The sequence below is a fragment of the Protopterus annectens genome, chromosome 2.part1 (assembly GCF_019279795.1).
Source record: "Protopterus annectens isolate FY-2018-M chromosome 2.part1, PAN1.0, whole genome shotgun sequence".
In the NCBI taxonomy this organism is placed as follows: Eukaryota; Metazoa; Chordata; order Ceratodontiformes; family Protopteridae; genus Protopterus; species Protopterus annectens.
The window spans coordinates 610,791,023-610,806,109 of NC_056729.1; the positions used below are offsets into that span (position 1 = coordinate 610,791,023).

The 15,087-nt window shown below is 43.0% G+C and overlaps 1 protein-coding gene across 1 annotated transcript in view; it reads right to left on the bottom strand.

The window, feature by feature from the left end:
• LOC122794875 (extracellular calcium-sensing receptor-like) overlaps nt 1–15,087 on the bottom strand; it is a 338,203-nt gene that overhangs the window by 35,163 nt on the left and 287,953 nt on the right. The window lies entirely within an intron of this gene.

Genomic DNA, 15,087 nt, shown 5'->3' on the forward strand with positions numbered 1-15,087 from the left:
ACTATAAAATTCTCAACTGCCACATTACATCTCCATTAAAACCAGAATTTATTTTTAACTAATAACATCTCCCATACTTTACAACAGCCAATTAGCAGTCATTACAACTGCATATTTAACATAAGACATGAAGCATTCTAAGCTACCCTTGGCAGATTATAATAAGCAAACACTGGTTTTATGTTTGTTGGTGTATCTACAAATGTTAGCATTAACTACAGTTTCATATTCAAAACACATCCCCTCTGATTCAGCAAGCCCTGCACAGCATGCATGATTAGTGTAAGAGGTAATGTTTGCAATATGGTGGCCAAGCGATCCACATACATGCTCATTTGACGTGCACAAGCACTCTTGCACTAGTCCTGCCCGTTCCCAGCCCCTCTATGTAAATTGCCCCATTTGCAGGTGAAAACCATGCAAATGAGGTAAATGTGATATCCAGGAAGCTGGAATCAGGCCATGCAGGACTAGCGTAATCTGCAGAAATGTACTCGGTTAGTAACCGAGTACATTTCTGCAAAATCCAAAATGGAGATATGACAGCTCCAAATAAAGGCTGCATATCATTCAGGAAGCATGCCAATGGCCAAGTATAAGGCCATTGGCATTGCAAATAATAGAAAAAGTAAAAACTCCAACTTTTATTTTATTTTCGCCGATCTTGGCTGTTTAAGCATAGGGCGGCGGCACGCAAACAGGATCGGTGGGAAAATAAGAAAATAAACCTAAAACAAGCATTCTAACTAAAATCAGTATTCTGCCATGCAAGTCAATGGCAGGCAAAAGACAACCTGGCCAGTGAATAGTGGTTGCAAAGGGGGGAGGCTCAGTGTGACACATATAACTATGCATTAGCAGGCAATCCTATGCAAATGAGGGGAAGGACAGTGAATCCCAGTTTTCCCCAGCATATGAGGCAGGTCCCAACAGTGTAAAAGTCTGAATAGCTAAGTGCTAGACTAGGAGGTCGGTGACATCATGGGTGGGTGTGTCGGGCATACTGTAAGTGGATTGGAGCCCTGTGGCTCAGGTTTGCTCCCAGCTTAGTACAGCTAAGCTAGGGGCTGTGTCTAAACCTGCCTAGCACTCTTTACAAAGTGTAAGTGGGTGTGCGCGCCACGCACCGGGTTTTACAGGAAGAAAAAAGAAGTTAAACCAGGAATATAGCAGCAGTGTGCAAATTTGAGTACTCTGTTTGCGCAACACACCCCCGGGCTTAAACAGAAGGGCAATGGGAAGGGAAAACAGCAGAAGGAAGGTAATCAAGGAGAACTAGCATAGCTGGCAGGTGAAATGTATCAGAATCAGGCAATTACACAGGCAGCAGCCCAGCCCAGAACACTACTATAAACTATGCAGACACCTACTCATCTGGTTTTTCCCACACTCTATACCACCAGTGTAAACAAGCGGGCAACTTTTAACACTCACAACAGCAAAATGTTAGGGGCTGCAATAGCTATCATACAACTTGTGGAAGAGGCTGAGGGTGGTGAGGATGTGAATGCTGCCAACCAACCCACAGTGAGGAGACGGAGAAGAGTGTACAGACCTAGGGTAACCTACCAAGGGCTACATGAGCTGGAGATAGTGGAAAACTATAGGGTGGACAGGGACCTCCTACAGCAAATTGTTGAGCTTTGCCGGCCACGCCTCACACACAGAACTAATAGAGGAGAACCCATTCCAGTGGACACCAAGGTATGTGTAGGCCTAAGAATACTAGCTACAGGTACCTTCCAAAGGCCAACTGGGGATACGATGGGGATTTCACAGGCATCAGCATCCAGGGTACTCCACCATTTCCTGGATGCCATGTCAGCACATGTCGCTGAGCACGTATATTTCCCCATCACCCATGAAGTGTTGGTCAGCAATATGCATCTCTTCCACCAAATAGCAGAATACCATGAGGTAGTGGGTGAAATAGACTGCATGCACATATGCATCAAAGCACCACCTGGTGAGAGGGGTAGGGTCTACATCAACCGCAAGGCTTCCCCTCCATCAACTGCCAGGTCATGTGCGATGTCAAGGCCATAATACTGAATGTGTGTGCTGGCTGCCCTGAAAGCTATCACAATTCCCACATCTGGCATCTGACGCAGCTGTACCAGAGATTTGCCAATGGGGACATCCCACACGGTCACCTACTGGGGGATGCTGGATATGAACTGGAGCCGTGGCTGATGGCACCCATCAGAAATGCACACACACCTAAACAAGAACTCCATAATCAGGCACATGCACAAACAAGAATCATAACAGAGCATGTGTTTGGGATGCTCAAGTCATGGTTCCAGTGCCTGGGCACATCTGGTGGTGCCTTGCAGTACTCACCAACTACATGTACCCAAATTGTCCTTGTATGTGCCATGCTACACAATATGCTCCTGCAGAAACAGCTGCAGCAGGAACAGCATAGGGCAGGGCCACACAGTCCCCCCACCATTGCCAAGGCCTGCACAGGCACAGAGTGACTCGGAGGAGGAACAACCTGAGCCTGCCCCAGTAGGCAGAAGGAGGCGTGCTCAGTATGCCCTGGCCTTGGCAAAGAGGCAACACATAGCACATACATTGACACGGGTGGGACCCAGGGAATAACACCTCTCTCTGACTCTCACATACAGTAAAAGGGATGCCAAACATTACACTACCTGTGCCTACCCATGTGTATGGAGTGTACTATGTGCATCCAACATAGGCAGCCCTGCAGCGCCACCCTCAATACTGGGACACCCACAAGGTAAGTCACTCACACATGCCAGTCAGGAGGGGGGTCACATACCCAACAACAGTCACAGCCAGCAGGACAGATGTAGACAAACACAAACAAATGCTGTACTATGGCCACTGAATGAGGGCTATGGATAACCTCCCCCCTAGGCCTACACAGACAGACTACAGCAGGCCAGGCAGTGGGATGTCAGTTGTGAAGGCTAGAAAGTCAGAAACCAATATGTAGGTAATTAAAATCTAAGAACTGTACTACACTGGTTTACCTCTAACCAGCATGATAGGTAAGACTACAGACTGAAATGGAGTACCTGACATACCAGTACAGTCCTAGCAAATGTGTACAAGTGTCAGGTGTGCCCCCCCATCCTATGTAGACATATAGTAACAGTCAGGTGTGTCCGCCCAATCCTATGTAGAAATAGTCAGGTGTGCCCTCCCCCCATCCTACATAGACATATAGTAACAGTCAGGTGTGCCCTCCCCCCATCCTACATAGACATATAGTAACAGTCAGGTGTGCCCCCCACCCAATCCTGTGTAGAAATTTAGAAATAGTCAGGTGTTCCCCCCCGCTATGCAGAAATGTAGCAACAGTCAATGCCAAATGATCGATGGATACTCTGCAGACACAGCATTCTACCTGTCGGTGTACAACACAAAGGTCAGCGCTGCAATACAAACTACCTGGACTTGATCCACACATGAAATACAGATGGCCATACTGGGCATGCTCACACACTTAATGAAGGCAATGTCAGTCAACAACATACTGAAAGGTTTTACTGGGCATGCTCACATACTTTAACACATGAAGGCCATGTCTGCAAACACCAGTGGACCAGACATATCTGGCAGTTGCAGTTGTTAGTGCAGACACTTGCCAGTATGCACCACTCATGCCTTACACACACAGTGGATAGGAATACAGACATATATGTAAGGACAACACACTATAATAACCCAAAGGTAGATAGACATAGATGTGTGGAAGAGGGTGACCATGACAAGGAGCCATCCAGGCCTGTCCCACCCAGCATGCAGCCAAAGGGCCACAAACACATGACATGCAGATGTCACTCACTGCAGATACTAGCGACCAGTACCTGTCAGCATCACAGACTATGTGGTAAACATGCCAGCTGTGCAACATGACTGTACAAGGAAGTAGTCATCTAGTAGCTGTATACACATATCTGTGACATATGATTCAGTGTGTGGCCGCATGTGGTGTGTAAACCCCTAGATGAATGGATTATGGCCCATGCACACACCACCCTCCTCATAGCCTTACTATGACAAGCCTGCTGAGGTCATTCAATGTGAAATACACCTTTGGGAGAGTTGTAGCCCAGTAATCTCCATGGTGCGTCCCATAACTGCGTACAGCTGTAGTGTGATAAACTAGTTAGGTAGGAGCTCTAGCTCCAGACTTGACAACTGTGACTGTGTGGTTGTGTGCGTGTCTGTCTGTCTGTCTCTGACTGTGTAGACAGCAATGCTTTTTAGGCTACTCACACTCCTTACAATTCATATACTCAACTTTGGCAAGGCTGTTGATGTCACCCACCTAGAAATACACCTCTGGGGACGTTTGTCACCCAGTAATCTCCATAGCATGTCCTGTAACTGTGTACTGCTATAATGTGATAAAGTATTTAGGAGGGAGTTCTAACCCCACACTTGCTAACTGTGTAGAGAGCAATGCTTTTTAGGGTACTTACAATTCATATACCCAACTTTGGCAAGGTTGCTGATGTCACCCACCTAGAAATACACCTCTGGGAAGATTGCCACCCAATAATCTCTGTAGTGCATCCTGTAACTGAGTACTGTTGTAATGTAATAAAGTAATTAGGTAAGAAATCAAGCCCCAGACTTGGCAACTGTTTGTGTGTCTGTCTCTGACTATGTAAAGAGCAATGCTTTTTAGGGTACTCACACTCCTTACAATTCATATACTCAACTTTGGCAAGGCTGTTGATGTCACCCACCTAGAAATACACCTCTAGAAAGGGTGCAGCCCAATAATCTCCATAGCACATCCTGTAACTGTGTGCTGCTATAGTGTGATAAGTCAGTTAGGTGGGAGTTCTAACCCCACACTTGCCAACTGTGTGTGTTTGTGAGCATATCTGACTGTGTAGAAAGCTTTTCTTTTTAGGGTACCCACACTCCTTACAATTCATATACCCAACTTTGGCAAGGCTGCTGATGTCACCCACCTAGAAATACATCTCTGGGAAGGATGTAGCCCAGTGATCTCCATATCGTATCCTGTAACTGTACTGCTGTAGGGTGAAAAAGTCATTAGATAGGAGGTCAATCTCCAGCCTTGTTAACTGTGTGTGTGTGTGTGTGTGTGTGTGTGTGTGTGTGTGTGTGTGCGTATGTGTGTGTCTGACTGTGTAGAGAGCCATGCTTTTTAGGGTACTCACACTCCTTACACTTCATATACTCAACTTTGGCAAGGCTGCTGATGTCACCCACCTAGAAATACACCTCTGGGAAGGCTGTAGCCCACTGATTTCTGAAGCACATCCTGTAACTGTGTACTTCTATAGTGTGGTAAAGTGGTTAGGTGGGAGGTCTAACCCCAGACTTGTCAACTGTGTGTGTGTGTTTGTGTGCATGTCTGACTGTGTAGAGACAAATGCTTTTTAGGGTACTCACACTCCTTACAATTCATATACCAACTTTGGCAAGGCTGCTGATGTCACCCATCCAGAAATACACCTCTGGGAAGGCTGTAGTCCAGTAACCTCTGTAGCACATCCTGTAACTGTGTACTATTATAGTGTAATAAAGTAATTAAATAGGAAGTCAAACCCCAGACTTGGCAACTGTGTGTGTGTGTCTGTCTGTCTGTCACTGACTGTGTAGAGAGCAATGCTTTTTAGGGAACTCACACTCCTTACAATTCATATACCAACTTTGGCAAGGCTGCTGATGTCACCCACCTAGAAATACACCTTTGGGAACATTGCAGCTCAGTAATCTCTGTCGTGCATCCTGTAACTGCGTACTGCTGTAGTGTGAATTAGAACCATGGTAGGGTTCCATCCCCACCCATGGCAATTCTGGATGTTTTGTATGTGTCACTGTGTAGGGAGAAATGCATTTTACACTAGTCACACACAGTACATTTCAAATGCCCTACTTTGGCAATCCTGCTGATGTCATTCATTGTGAAATACATCTTTGGGGAAAAAGCTCCCTAGTAATCCCCATGGTACATCCTATAACAGCTTCATACAGTAGTGTGATATAGAACTTTATTAGGGGTTCTATACCCACACATATCAGTTGTGGATATTTTGTGTGTGTGTCACTCTCTGTGTAGGGAGCAATGCATTTTAGACTAGTCACACACACTACATTTCAAATGCCCTACTTTGGCAATCCTGCTGATGTCATTCATTGTGAAATACATCTTTGTTAAAGGAGTACTCCAGTAATGTCTGTGGCACATACTATAACTCTGTAGTGCTGTAATGCAATAAAGACCTCTGTTAGGGGTTCTATACCCACACATGTCAGTTGTGGATGCTTTGTGAGTGTCACTGTCTGTGTACAGAGCAATGCATTATAGGCTAGTCACTCACAGTAAATTTCAAATACCCTACTTTGGCAATCCTGCTGATGTCAGTCATTTTGAAATACACACCTTTGGGGAAGAAGTATTCCAGTAATGTCTGTGGTGTATACTATAACTGTGTAATGCTGTAGTGTAATAAACTAGTTAAGTGCGAGTTCTACTCCCAGACATGACAGGTGTGTGTTTATAACTTGTATCCTGTGTAGAGGTGGCTGTGAGTGTGTGACACATGTGGCCAATGTCGAGCTGATTTTGCATATTTCTTATATGGTGGCCCTACTATATATCACAATATTCACCATACAAGGATAACAGATGTGAAATAGCTGAGAGGCTGGGGTGCAAAGCCATACCCATACATGTGACATCAAAGCCAGGCAATCACAGTTAGCAACCCCAGTATTACCCAGAGTACACTCTCAACCATGTCTCATACACACACATATGCCTAGGCAACAGCCAATATGTCGGTACTGCACTGCATATTGGCCACTGATAGTAACTATGGAGTGATAGCAGTGGGCTACAGAGGGCATGTCACCCTGTCCATCTTTCCAATATGCGCATATGTGCAGACAGTGCACCTCCCCCATGTTCCCCAATGGACACCTGCACCACCTGTGGTGCCATCACATGTGACCCACAACTGACATATCATGCCTGACAACATGCCCTGTATGGACAAATTCCACTGACACCAGGGAATGCTGTTAGCATGCTCTCTATGTAGGTGCAGGGTAAACCTGCTGGCCATTACCAGTTCACGCCACAGGTGGGCAAGACTGGCACATCTGATGATAATCTGTGTTCACAACATGGGCCAGACACCCCAGGTACAGTTCCACATGTCACTGTACATGCATGTGGGAGGTGTGCACATCCCAGACACCGTCCATGTCATGGACTAAGGAAAACATACATGGCAAGTGATGCACAGCATTGGCCACACACAATAATCACCCAGGTGACTGGATGGAGGATACAATACCCACCTGTGTGGGCAAATGCAGACACTACAGCCCTGAGCCACAATGCAGACCATCGTCATGTAGACTGATGCCAAGGTATACCCATTGCCTAGCCTTGTACAGCCACCTGGCACAGTCGACCACCACACACCTGTGTAGACATGCACCCATGCATGTCAGTACTGTCACCCTGTGTGTTTGTGTGTATGTTGTATGGTGCATATGTTCACATGCACACTCCCTACAACCCCCATGGGCATACTGAAGCATGCTGTCTGATGTCAGACACCTCCTAAGACCCTTTTCCATACAACCCCCGTATGACCTATGTGGTGCATGTGATACCTGCACAGTGATGTGTTGTGGCAATCCCACTACTGATGAGTTGTACTCCTGGCCCTGCCAAGTGTGTCAATGTGTGTGTGTCCTTGTGAGAGTGTGGCTGTGTTGACACTGGCACCTGTTCATGTGGACAGGCAAGTGTACATCACCTACCATATAGCTACCGTATCCCTGCTGCAGATGTTACTCACCATCACATATATGTTCTGAGTGCTCTATAGCAAATAACTCATGTGGCACATCCAATAAATGCATCAAACTGTGATAGCACTACATAGTTGTCAGGGGTTTGATATCCTGTGCTGATAGGTGTGTGACACAAACATGCTTCAGTTTTACTCTCCCACCCCTCCCTGACATGTCTTTGCCTCTGTCTGCCTCTTCCATCCCCTCTCTGGTGGATGTGCTGACCTACACCTGCTTTGGATATGGCTGTTGTACATGTCCCAATACCTGCCATGTCAGTTCCATGTTTATGAGGAATCCCCATCTGCTGGGTCATCTGCAGACTGGGCAGTGTTGTGTCTTTGGTTTCATGTGTTACCCACAGAGCATCTATCTGTGGACTGCAGAAGGTAGTGTGAGGATTGCAGTCTGTAGATGGTGAAAGCCGTGATAGTTACTGACGTCATATCTCTTATAGGACATACATTGCAACAAGCTCTGTTACATCAGTAAATGTATGTGGCTATCACAGCAACATGTCAATATTGGCCCTGTGTATGTGCTTCTAGCCACACCTCTGTCAACCTTTGTACATATGTCATGCATGAAGTGGTGCATATGTGCTGTACACCATAATTAGTGTCATTATATATGATAACAAGCCAGTGATATATCCAACTGCTACACATGTTATGTACAGTAGGGGTTATGTTTCATGACATAACCTGGATATTCTGTGGATGTTTGTACAGTACTGAGGTCTGTGTACTTATAGTGAATGTTGACAGTGTGTGTATTGTTAATATGTACTTTATCCTGTGTACAGACTGTGGTAGATGTAATTGTTCTAGTTTCCCTCCTATCTGATATTATATGCTGCTCCACTGTATGGTACTGTATTGGCATACATGTCTGTAGGGCCATACACACATGTGTCCCATACCACAGACAGCCATCAGACCAAACTGTGTTGCAGCCCAGCATATGTAGGGTCAGTCTGTGAGTGGCACATATGAGGATGGTGTAGAACAGATAGTCCATATACTGTAATATTATGCTAGCTTACCATATGTGGCTGTGGCTGTGTTCACATTGGTTGTGGTTATGCAATTTCACACAGGTGTATCTTACCCTGTGCTGTGACATGTCTGTTGAGCCTGCTATATATATATATATATATATATATATATATATATATATATATATATATATGCAGGTACATGTGCATTCCCCCATAGGAGATGTAGGCCAGTGTTGAGCCAGTCTGCCTGCAGCCTGCACAGTGTATTGTCACATGCCTAGCAGCTTAGTGTACTTACGCAGTGAGATGTCATGTGCAGATATTTGCCAGATGTACTGCTGCCAGGCCTCCCTTAACAGTCATGTATGTCAGACAGAGCAGTGGAATGCTGTACAGATGTATGTCAATATCTAGTGGTTAGTATGTGGCCATGGCACCCCTGTACCAGTGGTCATTATGTGTCAGGCCAGACAGGGGTGTGTGAATGCATAACATATGGTGGCAAATGTATGACAGTCGTTATGTGTTATACCTATCTACATGGCTGTCTACATCCATGATGTCAGGCATGGTACACATGTTTTGCACTAAGGGCTTATGTGTATACCTCTGGACTGTACAGAGTGTGGTAGAATTTCCACATATATTGGCCAATATCTCTGCTGTGGTCCACAGCAGCATTACATGCTAGCAGTGGTATGGTACAATGATGTCCTTAGGATGTCTGTCAGCAGCCAATGGCACACATGTTATAAGCAGATGTGACCTCCCACACATACCATGTCTGTGAAAACAATCCCAATGACAGTAGCAATAGTCTACTATATACATGCTATACATACCTGACATCCCCTTCAACTACAATATTGGGACTATAGGGGCTGGGGTAGGGCTACACTCCATGTCCAGGACATATGGTGGAAATATATGTACATATACTTATCCAGATAGCCATATATATATTATTACACATGTGTAGTACTTCCAGTTACCACTGGCATGGCAACCACCCACTATAAAACCCTACATCATGTGAGTGTGGTCTCTTTACATTTCCTGTGTGATTCTTCCTGTGTGTGGGTATCAGTGTTACCAATAGCAGGTAGCAATACCTCTTACAGGAGAGCCGGCATACACAGGGCAGCCACATATTTGTAGGAGGATCAGGAAATACAGACAGACTGCAAGTAAAGTTGTGTTATGCTTTGTATAGTACTGGTGTTACAGTGTGTGTGTGTTCAGACTAGTTTACCTTGGAATGCAGTCTGTCTGCATAGGTCACAACTGTGGGCCTATCCTCCTGCTGGCCAGAGCTATGCCTTTCATGTCTTGTCTGTCCATCACACAGGTCCTGTGTCAGATATTACACTGGCAGTGTGTGTGTTGAGTGCTGTCAGTACATGGCTACATCCATTTCTGTTTCTAACCTCAATTCCCTGACTAAGGGTATGTTGCAGACTATCCTGTAACACCAGCAACGTGCTTAGTGTATGGCAACAGTTGTCCACATATGTGCCTGTGTTCCAGCCTCTGTCCTCCACCTACATACCAAGCTTTGTACATATGTCAACTGTCGGTGGTTGTTCTGTAGTGGGCTGTGAGTATATCACACTGCCATTGCTGCCATCATTCCACTGCTGTTGTATCCCCCACACATATAGTGGGACTGGGGCCATATATGTGTGGGTCTCACCTACACAATACATGTGTGCCCTTATGCACTCCAGAGGCTAGTGTATGTAACAGTGGTATATGGCCCTGTATTATTGAGTCTAAGGGGGAGAACCACAAATGACCTAGGCTGTTACAAAATGTGGGGGTATCAGGGGTGAGCTGCCTTAATGTATCTGAATGTACAGTACAATATACTTCACCTATATTTACATTACTTACATGAGTTGGGTTAATGCAAACCTATTGCCCCCTGCCATACAGACTGTTCTGTTTGTCAATGTGCTCGTGATGGTGTCAGTTATGCTTTGTTATGTATCAGTTACAACCCATGTGGTCACATGATGTCTTTACCACCTACTGAGTTTGTACAGTGTGTAGATAGAGGCTGATGAACTATACACCTGCATTACATACTGTTGATTGTTTGATATCCTGCAGCCCAGTTTATCTTCACTATTGTACAATTTGAAGGGCTTGGCCTGGGCAACAACAGTTGTGAACCCTTCCAGAGGCTGCCAAACTATACACCTGCATTACATACTGTTGATTGTTTGGTATCCTGTGGCCCAGTTTGTCTTCACTATTGTACAATTTGAAGAGTTTTGCCTGGACAGCAACAATTGTGAAACTTTCCAGACTACTGTATTAGTGTAACTGTTTCACAGTTGCATTACTCTGTATATATGGTTGTCAGTGTCTGAACAGCTATATGACATGGCATATAGAACTGTAATAGTACATGATTAAAGATTTTCCATTCCTACAAACCTGTGTGTGGTGTTTTTTCTATGACCTCTCTGTGGGTTTATGTTGCAGGCAACGATTGTCATTTGTATGAGTGGCCCACACAGTGTCCAATCTTTGGGGGTTAACTGTAGGCATAGTGGCTGTTCCGTATTGTGTACACCTTCTACATATGTATCTTACTGTACATATAACTGCATGTGTATGTGAAGTCACATGTATATATATATATATATATATATATATATATATATATATACATATATATTATATATATATATATATATATATATATATATATATGTGTATGTATATATATATATCTATATATATATATATATATATATATATATATATATTTATATATATATATATATACATATATATTATATGTGACCCAGCTTAATTGGTTTGTCAAATGACTATATATTTGAACATTATCTTTTCAATGTTAATGTCTGATGAAGAAGGGAGTGTGCCTGTGAAAGCGCTTACGTTTCCATGTTTTTTGTGTTTCATCATTAAAAGTGATTTGTTTTACATTGGTTTCTTCATTGGAGACTTTAAACAACGACTTAAAAGACTTTTTAAGCTGCAGTTACCTCTGTTGGTTTTCTTCATTCATATATATATATATATATATATATATATATATATATATATATATACATATATATTTTATATATATATATATATATATATATATGTATGGTTCTACCTGACATAATCGAAACTGCAGAACACCAACAACGTAATCACCGACACCACATAATCGACAGTGCATAAACACGAAACCTCACATGCCCGACAACGAAATAACCGACGGTACACAAACACGAAACCTCATACACTGCACTCACCACAATAACAACAATCAACAAACAAAACACATCCCCTGTCCAAAAACCACATACACAACACAAGCACACCAAAATCCTTACAAACCCACACTAAACCTCACATACACAACTATCTACAACCCTAACCCAAACCCTAACCCTAAGGTCCGTCACTATCGCTCACTCAGCTAACCCGCGCCCTAACCCTAACTCACTTAACCCACCCCTAACCCAAAGACTTTCACTACCGCACACTTACCTAACCCGCGCCCTAACCCTAACTCACTTAACCCGCCCCTAACACAAAGACTTTCACTACCGCACACTTACCTAACCCGCGCACTGACCCTAACTCACTTAACCCAACCCTATCCCCACAGACCGTCAATATCCACACTTACCTTACTCGCACCCTAATGTCCGTCACTACCGCATACTTACGCAGCCTTTTCCCATGTCGGCATCCTTGGCGTCTGTGTTTTCATCCGTCGCATCGGTCTTCTGCATTGTCGATCTTCTGGCGCTCGCGATTCGCTTGTCGGTGTTCTCTGCTGTCGACTGTCTCAGGTAGAACCATATATATATATGTATATCTTTATCTGTATATCTGTGTCTGTGTATCTGTATCCTGGGGGTGTTGATGACTTCCACATATTACATTTCCTATGGGAGACAGACTGTACTGCATGATATGTTACCAATACCAGCCTGACATCATACAGGCGAGATGTAGTACTGGTAACATCTTGTGCCCATGTTGTGTCAGGTCCTGGTTATGGGATCTACAACACTTGGTAGTGTATTGCAGGGCAGACATGTTTGGCTGTGGGGGGATGCCTATTCGTACAAGACATATAGTGTATGGGGCCTCTCAACACCATTAATGGTGCATGTGGACATATGTGTGTTTGTTGATCTGCCATTGCTATCTACAGATGTATGGCCATATATACCTATATAGCTATATAAATATCTGCTAACATATATATAACTATGTCCGTATATACCTACATAGATATATATCTGTGTACACATATGTAAATTGCTGTGTATATGTAGACATATAGGTGTAGACACATATATGTGTCGATGAAGGGATTTGCATGTATATATGTTCATATATATTGATATATATATGTATATAGTTTTAGAAATATATATATATATATATATATATATATATATATATATATATATATATATAAATATATATATATATATATATATATATATATATAAATATATATATATATATACATATATAGATATGTTGTATCTGTTTAGATATTAATATATTTACACAGACATACATCTAGATTTTGGGATACATTCTCTGTACTGTTGTATGACTGGACTGGATGATATGTTTCTGAAAACATCATATTTATTTGTATCTGGCATGGCTTAGTGATAAATCGGTTTGCAGGGTTTTGGGTTTGATCATTGTAGGAGCTGTTTATTTTGTTGCTGGCCAGAACACGGCCCATTGGATACAGAGTGATTAAGGCACTTTTGAGCAGTTGTAAGTGGGTTTGTGCAGAGCTAAGCAATGCTAACCTCTGATTACAGTTTCTTACACTCAGTTAGCTTCTACTTTACTTAATCTGTGTAGGCAATGCTTACCCCTGTGCAAACACACTTAAACATGCTTACTAGTGCTTATATATGCTTATTACTGCTTATTTGTGCTTAAACCTGCTTACTAGTGCCTTATTCATTATGACACTGACACTTCACATGTGCATTTGATGCAGTATTCCAGTTTACATTTAAATGTTATTTATTAGGTTATACAGCAAAACAATGTTCATATACAGATTTCACATGGAAAATAGAATGTGCTGCAGTGGGTCTCGAATTAGGAATGTGTGCTCGTTAGGCGGATGCTTTGCCCACTACACTATTGCTGTGCTGCTTCATTTGCATATATCTTCCTTGTTATCATCTTCAGCCTTTTAAGCTGCTTTAACCATAGCTGAGCGATGGGCACATCCTCGCACCTACAGTTAGCTTTAATCGGTGTTTTAAAAAAAATAAAAGGGTTTCTTTATTTACTTTTTCAGTACTGTTGCTGTTGTACACATGGGGAACTGTTGGTGGACATATGAGGACACCTATGAGAGATCTCACTCATCTCTTAACACTTTCTGCTTTTCTACATTGCAGGGGCATGTTTATTCTGAGAGGTCTGCTCTCAGACACGCCCCCTGCACTCATAAACGCTCCTTGTAAGCCAGGGAGCTCGGGCAGCACGCCTTCGTTAATATGCATGGTGAGCTGCTGTCCTGCTCCTAAATGGGTGCTTTCGTGCAGGACTAGACTAGTCCTGCACGGAAGATTAGTAAATCTCGGGAACTGTCCTGTCTGGGGAGTGCTATCTTGTTTAAAGCATATGTCAGCTGTCATAGCAAATATATAATGCTTTTTTGAGGGGGTCCTCCCTCTGGCATATGGTAAATACTGTTTCTGTATTTTTTTAAGTAACTGTTATATGTATTTTAGCATGAGTTGGTATTATGGCATATGTGTTATGGGATAGTAACATTATCTGGGTTCAGACTGGGTGAAAGTCATACTGTATAACCCTGCTCAAACGCGGGGGGGGTCAAAATACTAAACACAGAACTCCTAAATCACAAAATCCTGCAATCAAAACTCTAAAATCTATTGATATATTAAAATGAACCCTGAACAAAACAAAACTGAAAGCAAACAGATGATTCAGGAGTAAACAAAAAAATGAACACTCTTTTGTGGGCTGATTACTTTCACTTATTTTTCAGTCTGCAAGGTCACAACATCTTTGAATAGGGTATATTTTTGTTAAATGCAGGTTCAGGCTTTCAGTTTCAAGATTTTGCAATTATGTCTTTTCACATTCAGCCCTGCAAATCATTTCTAATATAAAGGCTTACTATAATATTTTCTGGAAATGGATACTGGGCAGGCAAAGGCAATACTGCTGAAATCTTTCCATATCAGTTTATGTACTATTCT